Source organism: Cyprinus carpio, chromosome B25, assembly GCF_018340385.1.
Source record: "Cyprinus carpio isolate SPL01 chromosome B25, ASM1834038v1, whole genome shotgun sequence".
Classification (NCBI taxonomy): domain Eukaryota; kingdom Metazoa; phylum Chordata; class Actinopteri; order Cypriniformes; family Cyprinidae; genus Cyprinus; species Cyprinus carpio.
This window is the reverse complement of record NC_056621.1, coordinates 3,411-16,285: the sequence shown is the minus strand read 5'-3', so window position 1 is coordinate 16,285 and position 12,875 is coordinate 3,411.

Here is a 12,875-nt window from a genome sequence, read left to right as displayed (position 1 = left end):
TTTGCTATCCTAGGTACTATCAAAAGTCCAGCGTTTTGTGACCTTAGGGAGCGTGATGGATTGTAGTGTGGTAGAAGACTAGTAAGGTACGCAGGAGCTAAACCATTAAGGGCCTTATAAGTGAGTAAAAATATTTTGTAACTGTAACTGATACAGAACTTAATAGGTAGCCAGTGCAGACACTGTAAAATTGGGGTAATATGATCATATTTTCTTGACCTGGTAAGGACTCTAGCCGCTGCATTTTGGACTACTTGTAACTTGTTTATTGAGGATGCAGGACAACCACCTAGCAGTGCATTACAATAGTCCAGTCTAGAGGTCATGAATGCATGAACTAGCTTTTCTGCATCAGAAACAGGTAACATGTTTCGTAGCTTGGCAATGGAAGAATGCTGTTTTTGTAACATGGGAAATATGATTTTCAAAAGACAAGTTACTGTCTAATATAACACCCAGATTTTTGACAGTAGAGGAAGAACAGTACATCCATCTAATTGCAAATTGTAATCTAAGAGACTCTGTGTAATGTTTTTTGGTCCAATAAGTAATATCTCTGTCTTATCTGAATTTAATAGGAGAAAATTATTGGTCATCCAATCTTTTACATTTTTAACACACTCAGTTAGCTTAGATAATTTAGAGTTAATAATATTGAGAAGCGGTTTTTCTCCTACAGGTAACAACTCTTTTAGTAATTTAGGGGGTACAGGATCTAATAAAGATGTTGTTGGTTTAGATGCAGTGATAAGTTTATATAGCTCTTCTTTTCCTATATTTGTAAAGCACTGCAGTTTATCTTTGGGTGCGATGGATAAAACGAAAGTATTAGATGCTGTAGAATCTACATTTGTTATTGTATTTCTGATGTTATCTGTTTCATCAGTGAAGAAATTCATAAAGTCATTGCTATTTAACTGTGAGGGAATATTTAGATAGGGTGGCGTCTGGTTATTTGTTAATCAAGCCACTGTGCTAAATAAAAACCTTGGATTGTTTTGGTTGTTTTCTATTAGTTTGTGGATATGCTCGGCCCTGGCAGTTTTTAGAGCCGGTCTATAGCTAGACATACTGTTTTTCCACGCAATTCTAAAAACTTCAAAGTTAGTTTCTTTCTTAAGAAAGTGGGTATTACTGTTGTACCATGGCACAGTATGTTTTTCTCTAACCTTTTTCAATTTGATGGGTAATAAAACTAGTATATATATATATATATATATATATAATATATATATATATATATATATATATATATATATATATATATATATATACACACACACACACACACACACACACACACACACACACACACACACACACGATTTTGATGTTATCATTACATTATAGCTGTTATACCTAAAATATAACACATTTTCATAAATTATACTTAATTCATTAAACTTACATATTGTGGGAATATACTATCTGTGAGAATTAATTTATTGTTAATTTTCAATTCTGATTAAGTGAGACTTCTTGTTTATATCGTAAAAATACTTTAGCAGTTTAACAGCTTGGCATTTTTATTAAATTAATTCAGATCTTATAGTAGCTTTTAAAACTATCACATTACTAGGCCTATTTAATATACTGTAGCCTACTCATATTTCTTTATATTTCTAATAGCCAGATGTCATTGTTTTGGAAATATCAGACAAAAACCATACAAATATACTGCCATACAAATTCCAGAGCTTGTTTTTATGATTATTATTATTATTTATTTTATTTTTTGTAGTAAGTTCTTGAAAGTGCTATGGTAATCATGTTATTTATATTTGTTCAAAACACTTTGGTAATGCCACATAAAAACCACATACTGCATCTAATGGTAAATTCTTGTGATACTGTTGTAAAACCCATGACAGTTGGTTAATTTACTGTGTCTTATTGGTTTTCATTTATTTATTGATTTATTTTTTAATTTACCGTGGTAAATACGTGCTGAAGTGGCGTTTGTTCTCGCATTTGCCTATCGCGGGACTACCTCCCCAGTTTCGGTCAATAGCAAGGTGTGGCCAAAGCCAGTGAAAGTACGTATTTACCTGTTTGGAAGACCTTGTTAGAAGAAGCAGTCGAGCATCAGAAAAGGACAGCAATTTGTAAGTGTTTTACCTTGTTTTCTCATTAGATTACAGCGCGGTTGTCGTTGCTAGGAAACTTTGTTTCATTTACCATGGTAAATACGTGCTGAAGTGGCGTTTGTTCTCGCGTTTGCCTATCACGGGACTCCAGTTACAGTCTGCTAAATAGTAAGGTGTGGCCAAAGCCAGGGAAAGTAACGTTACGTATTTACCTGTTTAGAAGACCAGGTTTAGAACCTCCGTGAAGTTGGCACCCCCTAATCACCAAAACTATGCCATTCGTTTGTGCTACGTTTGTGCTGATTTGTGCCGCAAAAATGAACGTTTGTGCTGGTTTGGTGTTTGAGAGATTAAACATTCTTTTTTTGACCGTGTGACGTCACTCTCCACCCCATGTTGCCCAAATCGCTCCAAACCAGCGCAGTTTGTTTGTGCTTGATTTGTGCCCGTTTGTGCCGTTTAATCAAACACTGTGTCTATTTTCCTTCCGTAGATATAACCAAAATATTTTCGGAGGCCGTGGCGTCATTCTCCACCCCAGTTCGTCTAAATCTCGCACAAAACTGGTGTCATTCGTTTGTGCCGGGTTGTGCTGTTGAAATGAACGTCAAATATATTTCTCCTTCTTAGAAATAACAAAAACAATTCTGGGCAGTGACGCATGGAGAACAGCTTCTTTTCTTTTGCCAAATATTATTTCCATGTCAACACAGCTTGCTTGCTTATGCCACCTGGGCATTAGACAATGCTTATTTAAATAATGTATACAGTTGTAATAATACATAATGTTCCATTTGAACTAAGATTACAATTTTAACACATAATAAACATGTGCATGCGTTTCAGATGAATTTACAGGTTTAAATATAAATACTAGGTTTACATATGATTCAGTAAAGCCCTGACATTCGGTTCTGTTTATTTAAAGAATCATAATGTTGTTAATTATTCAAAGCGCTATTATTATGTTTGAGCTATGCATCTATGCGGCCTTCGCGGGAGACCGCTTCGAGGGTACAAAGGAGGCGCTGCTGAGCACACTTCAGAGCCTTAAAATCCTGAATGGGATGGCCTACGGACTCGTAGACTCGGCGAGCACGCGCAATTTAAGTCCACGAGACCGAAAGTCCACATGAAGTGCGCCATTTGGGACAGGGCCTAAACCCAGCTAACAAAAAAGGTCCCCAGCACGTCCCCTAAACGGCCTCTGCGAACGTCCCCCGGACGTCAGCGTGTAGGGCCCCCTTGACGTCGAACGGACGTTCGCGAAGACGTCCTCCGGACGTTCACGGGGACGTTCACAGGACGTGCAGCGGCCATTCGGGACGTTTAGGGGACTTTCGCTTTAAATCCTCAAATGTCATTTTATTTTACTTTTGGGCTAACCAAAGAAAATAGACACATGCAAATAGTTGGAACACAGTAGGCTATATTTTATTTAAACAATTTAAACGTTTTTTTCTTATTATTTTTATTAGATGTTAAGAAATAAAAGATATATACAACTAGAACAAAACATAGTATATGTATATAGGATTGCAAGAAAAAAAGAATGTATAATTAAATAAAATGAATAATGTATATTTAAGCAAAAAATAAAGAGAACAACTGCATCTAAAGATCAATGCTACAAAAACAACATACAGGTTCAATTTTAAATGACATAACTATTAGGCAAATTAAAAATGAATTTTATTTTTTTTCCGTGCGTGGGTGGGTCAAGCAAAGCAGCTATGTCTCTGCGTTATTCCGATGGTAGCTCCTGTTGGCTTCTGACCTAAAACAACGAAAGGAACACATTCATGTCATAAAACATATCTAATGTGTTTTCTTGCAATAAAACCACAGCAAAATTCTGCGTTAATACTGAAAAGCATCCACTCAAATCTTTCCTAACCTGTTAATTTAATTTGTAAAGGTAATCATCAAGTAAAATAAAAAATGACATTCGAAGACGTAAAGCGAAAGTCCCCTAAACGTCCTGAATGTCCTCTGACCGTCCTGTGAACGTCCCTGTGAACGTCCGGAGCCAGCTATAAACACTTTTTTTTTGAGCTGCATGTGGTATAGCAGTCTTAAATGCAATAACTAAAATAATAATTTTCCTAAATAACTTTTCTTGTTGGCTTATCAACAGTTTAATATGTAAATGGAAATAATTAATTTAATTGTCTTACCTGTTATTTTCCACTTTCTTTTCTTTTGTTCATGTTTTCCTTGGCTGCATTCACCACTCTATAGCATTCTTTTAGAACTACTGGGATGCAACCTTATTTTCTTCATGCATGAATGAGTGAATGAATGAATGATCCATTTATATAGCGCTTTATTCTGTATTGTTGTACACCCAAAGCGCTTTACATCATGTGGGGGGTCTCTCCTCAACCTCCACCAGTGTGCAGCATCCACCTGGATGATGCAACGGCAGCCGCAGGACAACGGCGCCAGTGCACTCACCACACACCATGGGGAATGCATAAACCTAATTGTAGCCTATATGTTCAATTATATTATTGCAGGGTATCATGATTTTGATGTTTAAATGACTCATGATTTGATGACATTTTTAATTATAGAAGTTACTTCAATTTTCTTTTTTCCAGAAATGAAAATTAATTTAACATTGTTTTACAATGAATTCACATCTATTGTACTATAGTAAAATAATAATAATAATAACAGTAATAATAATATCAATCTGCAAAACAAAATGTTTTTTTTGCCTTTTGCATTCTATTATTACAGTAATATAGATAGATAGATAGATAGATAGATAGATAGATAGATAGACACACATATATAACGAAATACCCTTTAAAGTCCAATATGGGTTTATATTTGTTTAATTTTGTCAACTCTCTGAGTTGCAAGTTGTCAGGTCTGATGGTAAAAGCTAAAATGGGCGACTGGATTTTTCAAGTGTTATAATGGAAATGGCAGATGAGGGACGAAACAGGGACGTTCGCAAACTGGCTCGGACAAATGTCCTCTGAACGTTACAAAGCGGACGAAAACATTCTAAAACATTGCAGTTTTGTTTGCATGTTTAAATTGTTAAATAAAAATTGTACAGATTACATTTTCCATTGTACTTACTGATGTACACCTCTGCATGCAGATTCATTTATAGATTTAAAAGCCAGTCCTGAACCGGGAGAACCATGTTCTGCAGAGTTCAGTTCCAACACACTTGCTTGGACATTGTTACAGATCCTGAAGACCTTGCTTAGCTTGGGTGTGTTTATTCGGGGTAGCTAAACTTTGCAGGACACTGGCCCTCCAGGAGCAGGACTGAGAGTCCTGACATTAACTCTTTACATTCAGTGCATGTGATTTATCAACACCTAGTACATCTTAAAATATACAGCTCATGAAAAATAAAAGTTCCAGATGGACAAACATTAAATGCATAAACTAGTGTGAATAAACAATATCTTAAAATAAATTTGGAGGTAGGTTGAAAAAGCCAGAATGGGAAGTTTTAAGTAGTTGTACAGCTTGAAGTGTGAAGTTTATTCTTGGACACAGATATGGCATATTCATGGCAGTAGACATGAAATTCATGTATTTATTTGTCCTGTCGCCCCCTCTAGTGGACATTAAGTATTACGGCCTTCATTGCTCAGATAACGAAAGTCAGTAGGATTTTTTGGGAAGGTAAGTCTGGCCAGTTATACAGCAACGAGTCAGACGAGTCTGAAGATCTGAGCTGAATTTGGTGAAACATTAAAGTTCTAGTCGGTGTCAATTATTCTCATAATAAATAATAATAATGTTCAAATATATGTTGGCTTTCTCAAGCCCAACAAAGAAGATTAAGAAGAGAAACATCATTCAATTTTGTCTGTAATAAAACTAATATTTCTAATTTATTTAATAAATTTAACTATATTAATTTCCACAATTAATTATTAATGTCACACACACCTACCTAGTCCCTTTAGACCGAAAAGACGAGAGTGGTAAATGTTACAGACATATTATCATGGATCTGTTCGGTCTATTATTGATTTTTATTTTCACTTCACTTTTATTCAAGGAGACAGAACTATTTGCACTGTATTCATCAGTGGGACAATATTCATAAAATACTATAACCTAGAAATAATTTAAAGGGGTCACTTGCAAGCCACAGCAGCGCAAATTATGTCCCCAGCAACATCTGATTCAATTATTATGCTAATTAACATTGAGTGGTGGTTTCAGACATTATAGTACTGACTCTTATTCTGCCTGAAAGAATGAAAAGACAGAGCTGAAGGCGGAGCGTTTCGACCAATCAGATGAGAGGAGTGTTTAAGCGCCACCCACAAGTGTGAATGAAATAGACAAATCCGGCGAAACACGGAAGTAAAGCAGCGCTGCCATTACTGCGTGCCTTGCTGCTAAGGAAGTAGCAGAAGTAGCGTTGTGTTAGTTAGGTAGGTGGATGTGGTGTTTGTTGTATGTAAGGTTATTTTTTTTTATTTTTTTTTTTTTCGTATGCTGTCCAGTGATGCCGGGAAGAGCATGTTGTGTGGTTGGCTGTTTTAACAACAGCACAAAACTACAGGCCTGGAATAAAACCGTTTGTGAAATTCACGAACCGTTGTTGCACATTGACTGCCCATGTTTACGGCCGTACGGATTACACAGAGTTCCCTATCAAGGCGGTAACTCAACATTATGTCAGCTAAGACGTATATGGGAACTCCTCCCTTCTCCACTTTCGCTGAAATCTTATGGGCTAACGCCAGCTGGGTACAGCTGGCCAATTGACGCGAAGCATGCAAATACTGACACGTCACCGGGCAGTATAAAATGCATGGGCGCGAAAATTACGCCAGGCCGCATCGAGGAGAAGAACCCCGTTCTTCCCAGATGTGCACGAGCACGTGGTGAAGTCGTGGGCTGCACCCCAATCGGCGCGCACCCACTCTAACACGCAGGCTATGTTTGCGCACGTGGACGGGGCGGAAGCCCACGGGTATGTGCGCATGCTCCCCGTCGAGGAGACTGTTGCTGCGCACCTGTGCCCGTCTTCCTCTGCGTTGGGTTCGGACCGCAGCCTGCCTTCCAAGCCGTGCAGATTCACGGCCCACCAGGCGGACAAAGCCTATGCTGCTGCAGGGGAGGCAGTTTCTGCTCTTCAGGCTATGGCTATATCCAGGTGTTCCAGGTGAAACTTCCAATCCCATGGCCGCGCAGTCGGCGCTGACGTCATCAGGGATCTGCGCGCGGCAACTGATCTTGCGCTGATGGCTACTAAGCACTCTGCTCAAGCCATCGGCCGTTCCATGGGGTTCATGGTCATCCTTAACAGGCACCTGTGGCTTACCCTAGCTGACCTGAAGGACGCTGACCGCAAGACGCTTTTAAACGCTCCAGTCACTCCCTCTGGCCTCTTTGGTGACGCCGTGGAGTCGGTCACAGAGCGTTTCTCCGAGACACAGAAGCGCACCAAGGCGATGAGCCACGTGATGCCCTGTCGCTCACTCCAGTCACCGTCTGCGAGGTCCCGCTCTTCTTCTGCACCTCGCCAGGCTCAGGGACCAGCTAGACAGCCCGCCGTGGCGCCCCGCCCCGAACCGGACGCTCGTTTCGGCGTGCTGGAGGCCCCGCCCCCAAGCGCCATGTTCAAGAGCAACATGTTCCCCATGTTCCTACGGGCGACGATTGCTATGTGGGTTTAAATGCTGTTTGTGTGAATTACACAATAAAAACATGTATCTGTCCACAAAAAGAGCTTTTTCTTCCTCTTGCACCCAACACTGTGTCACTCGCCCTGTCTCAGAGCAGCGCAGAGCCACAAACCATGATTATAATGGCCTCTCGAGGGCGCGAGAGTGCCAACACCACACAATGCCCACCGCGAGCCGCCCTCCCGCCAGTGATTCTACCCTCGCAGGGACGGGGCTCCGGTCAAAACACACCATCAGTGGTTACGGTGGCCGTAGAGCTAACGCGTCCACTGTGTCACCTCCTGGACGCGTGGAGAGCTATCCCGGGCGTTTCACCGTGGATACTGGGAATAATTCAGCATGGATATTCTCTTCAGTTCAAACGCAGACCTCCCCGCTTCAATGGCGTGGTCCCGTCACTGACTTTGCCCAAAAACCTTCCCGTTCTGAGACAGGAAATTCTCAGTCTGCTCGAGAAAGGAGCGATAGAGCGCGTCCCTCCAAGCAAGCAGGAAAGCGGCTTCTACAGCTGCTACTTTGTGGTGCCAAAGAAAGATGGTGGACTCCGTCCGATTCTGGACCTGAGACCCATCAACCGAGCACTTCACAAGCGCGCGTTCAGAATGACAACGCTGAAACAGATCTTGGCACAGATACGGCCCGGGACTGGTTCGCCTCAGTGGATCTAAAAGACGCATACTTCCATATTCAAATAGCGACGCGCCACAGGCGCTTCCTGAGGTTTGCTTTAGAAGGCACGGCTTATCAGTATTCAGTGCTCCCGTTCGGCCTCGCCCTCACCCCCCGCACATTTTCAAAGTGTGTGGACGCAGCGCTTTCTCCCCTCAGATCAAGCAGAATGCGCATCTTGAATTATCTGGATGATTGGCTGATTTTAGCCCACTCAAGGGATGTGCTAATCAGTCACGTGTAAACACTGCTTCGCCATTTGGATACGCTGGGACTGCGTGTGAATATGCAGAAGAGCGTGTTTTTACCGAGCCAGACTATAACATATCTGGGAGTATGTTTGGACTCGATGGCGATGCGAGCTCATCTCTCTCAAGAGCGCATAGAGGCAATTTCATCGACTCTGCGCCGTTTCAGACCGGGCAGGTCGGTTTCAGTGAGGGAATTTCAGAGGCTTCTGGGACTGGTGGCGGCGGCTTCTTCAGTGTGCCATCTGGGTCTGCTGCATATGCGGCCGCTACAGTTTTGGCTGAAGACCTGAGTTCCGCCGAGGGTGTGGTATTCAGGCCACAAGCGCATTATGGTCACTCACAGTTGCGTCAGCACTCTTGAGACCGTGGAGCAGCCCGGATATGTTCAGCCCAGGAGTTCCTTTGGGTATAGTGACGTAGCGCACGTGGTCTCGACGGACGCGCACTGCGCGGGAGCAGTATGCCTGGGCGTACCTGCCTCAGGCCTGTGGTCGGAGTCACAGAGAAGGTGGCACATTAACCGTTTGGAATTGGAAGCGGTGTCCTTAGCCCTACAAGCCTTTCGGTCGGAATTGGAGCGTCAACATGTACTGATTCGAACCGACAACACGTCTGTGGTCTCGTACATAAATCACCAGGGCGGCGTGCATTCCAGAGCTCTATTCAAACAGGCAGCGAGTCTCCTGTTGTGGGCGGACTGCACTTTCTCTCGATAAGAGGGGCGCACATCCCTGGTATCCTGAACCGTGGAGCAGACATGCTTTCGAGGAACGGGATTCCTCAAGGAGAGTGGAGGCTTCACCCAGGATCAGTTCAAATGATTTGGGATCGATTCGGGAGGGCGGAAGTGGATTTGTTTGCCACAAGCGAGAACACGCACTGTCAGGCGTTCTTCTCGCTATCTCACTCCCCGCTGCCGGGTGATGCTCTGACATCGCGTTGGCCGGAAGCCAGACTTTACGCGCGTTCGCTCCGGTGAAGATTCTGCCTATGGTGTTGTGCAAAATCAGGAAGGAGAGAGCGTCAGTTATACTCGTGGCCCCGAACTGGCCGAATCAGCCCTGGTTAGCGGACCTGAGAGAGTTAGTGGTGGCTCCCCCATGGCAAATTCCCCTCAGAAAGGTCCTGCTGTCTCAGGCGAATGGCACGATATGGCACCCCAGCCCCGAGCTGTGGAACCTTCATTTGTGGCCGCTGCGGGGACCCTAAATGAGCGGGATGCTCTGCATTCACGAGTGCTGAGCACACTTACGGAGGCGCGCGCGCTGTCTACCAGGCGCCTCTACGCTCTGAAGTGGGGAGTTTTCACAAAATGGTGCCAGGACATTGGTATTGACCAGGGGACCTGTTCCGTGTCGGATGTTTTGCGCTTTCTTCTTTTTTCACAGATTGGATTGCGGGAGTTTGCCATCCACGCTGAAGGTGTATGTGGCCGCTATTGCTGCTTTTGTTTTTTCGTTCCCCCGGTTGACGGGCAATCGATCGGTAAGCACGCTCTAGTTATCAGTTTTTTCTCGAGGAGATTTGTCCTTCAGGCCGCCCTCCGTACCGCCGTGGGATCTAGCTCTAGTTTTGAGGGCACTATCTCTACCACCGTTCGAGCCCTTAGCTTCGATTGCGGTTAAGGAGCTTTCCCTGAAGACGGCCTTGCTTCTTGCTCTCGCCTCGGCGAAGCGCATTGGAGACTTACACGCATTTTTGGGGAACGACAATTGCATCTGTTTCGGACCTGGCGACTGTAATGTCACTCTCCGGCCGAGACCAGATTACGTGCCGAAGTCACTCAATACACCGTTCAGAGCACAGGTTGTTTCCCTGCCCGCCTTATCTGCTGAGCCGCCAGCCTCGCGTGATGCTGATGCTCAGAGCACTGTCTGCCCTGTTAGGGCTTTGCGGATATATGTGGATCGCTCGGCCGCCTTTCGTCAGTCGGACCAGCTGTTCGTGTGCTTTGGTGGATGTAATAAGGGATGTGCTGTTTCAAAACAGAGACTTTCTCACTGGATTGTGGACGCTATTACGTTGGCTTACGAATGCCAGGGGGAAAGATTGTCCCCTCAACATCAAAGCTCATTCTGTGAGGGCAGTTGCTTCCTCATGGGCCTGGCACAGGATTTATGTCTTGCTGCTGGCTGGTCTTCCCAGAACACATTCGCCAGGTTTTACAAGCTGGATGTACCCTCTGTAGCGTCACATGTACTTCGGTGAGTTAAGTTTCATTCATGTTGTGAACTGTTATAACCAGCTATACAGTAGTTACAATAGCTGCTAACTCTGTGTTATGGTTTATAAGATTATGCAGTTGTCACCGCAAACGCTGTCGACTCTGTGTTTAACTCTCATGCTTGAGTGCTCATTGTGTTGTGTCTGCCCTAGTCAGTGCATCCTTCGTGTTCATATGCAAATTTTGTTAGGGTCGAAGCAGATGTTTCATTGGTCTAGTTCTGCCTATCAGATGCGAGTACTCTTAGCGACGCGGCTATTGGCTGGAACTGTCTTGCTTATGTGTGGATGTGATTGTCCCCGTTCAGGGCTTATCTTCACTGCTCTCACGGCGGGATTTAATACGGTTCCCATATACGTCTTAGCTGACGTAATGTTGAGTTACCGCCTTGATAGGGAACGCCTCCGGTTACTATCGTAACCTCGGTTCCCCGAGAGGCGGGAACGAGACATTACGTTAGCCGCCGTGGTTGCTGTTTGATCAGCTGTGCTAGCATTCTGTCGTGATTCTGACGTAATTTTCACGCCCATGCATTTTATACTGCCCGGTGACGTGTCAGTATTTGCATGCTTCGCGTCAATTGGCCAGCTGTCCCCAGCTGGCGTTAGCCCATAAGATTTCAGCGAAAGTGGAGAAGGGAGGAGTTCCCATATACGTCTTAGCTGACGTAATGTCTCGTTCCCGTCTCTCAAATCCGTGGGTCTTAACGCAATTACAATCGGCAAGTCGGTCGGACTAAAAGGGGAAAAAAATAATTAATTGGGTCAGTCCTAAATTGACAGGGTCAGTCAGTCATGGCAAACAAGAATATTTTTAAGGATGGCCTAATAGTTATTTGAAACTTGTGAAGCTTGTGAACATATTAACAACACAGCTAGTAATGACAGCGTTCGGTTTTATTGTTGTCATCAATTAATACACTTCTTAATTACAATACATTACATATTTATACATTATTACATTATGTTGTCAATAAATTACCTTTATCAGTAAGTTTTGGCCACTGCCTGACATCATCTACCCAATTTTGCCCGTTCACCAGACATTTTCTTTAATGAGCAGGATCCGCTTTCATTGAAATGTCATTAGAGGGCACCGGCAAGTGTCACACCGTCACACTTCGCAGACACGCAGTAATGGCGGCAGGCAAGATGGCGGCGCCCATGGAGTTTGCGGCGGATTTGTGTATATTGAAGCCATAAACCGATTTGTAAACCCCAAACGACAAAATGAGATATCGAGCCAAAAACTCATTTTCCGTTTGTTAAACTAAACGAATAAACGAGCCATTTTCCATTTCTCGTTACTGAATTCTAAATAGGAAATGAAATGATCAAAATGTACACGGACCATACACTGACCTTTTTTTCATTTTTTCGTCCAATTTTCTAATACTATTATTTGATAACAACAATACATTTTGAAAACAAAACACAGCCATTTCTGCTTTTTTCCTTTTAAACAAAAAAACCAAGCTGCACCCTTTTTTAAATTTCATCTTTCATTCCGGAATAGAATAATGAATGAACAAAAAAGTACACGGACCCCAAAATCTTGTTTTTTTCCTTTTTTTTAAACAAACTAAAAAACGAGAAAACAACTGTTTCCTTTCTGCTTATTTCATTTCAAATGGAAAAACAAACTATCAAAATGTACACGGACCGACTTCAATGTAACACGACTTATTTTGACTTTTTTTTTTCTGAAAAAAATCTAATAATCAGAAACGCAACATTTTACAAAACTCTCTAATTCCCGGTTGAGAAAGGCCGTGACGTAAATTGTTCAAAATCCAAAGTGCGCCAAAGTAGAGAAGTCCCCATTGCCATGGAAACAGGCATTAACCGAAGCTTTTTTGTCGCAGGTTGTTGCCAACGAGTGGAGGTCGGTGGTTTTGATAATGATGATGATGGTAATAATACAGATTTATATATATATATATAAAAAAGGAGCTGACTAAGAA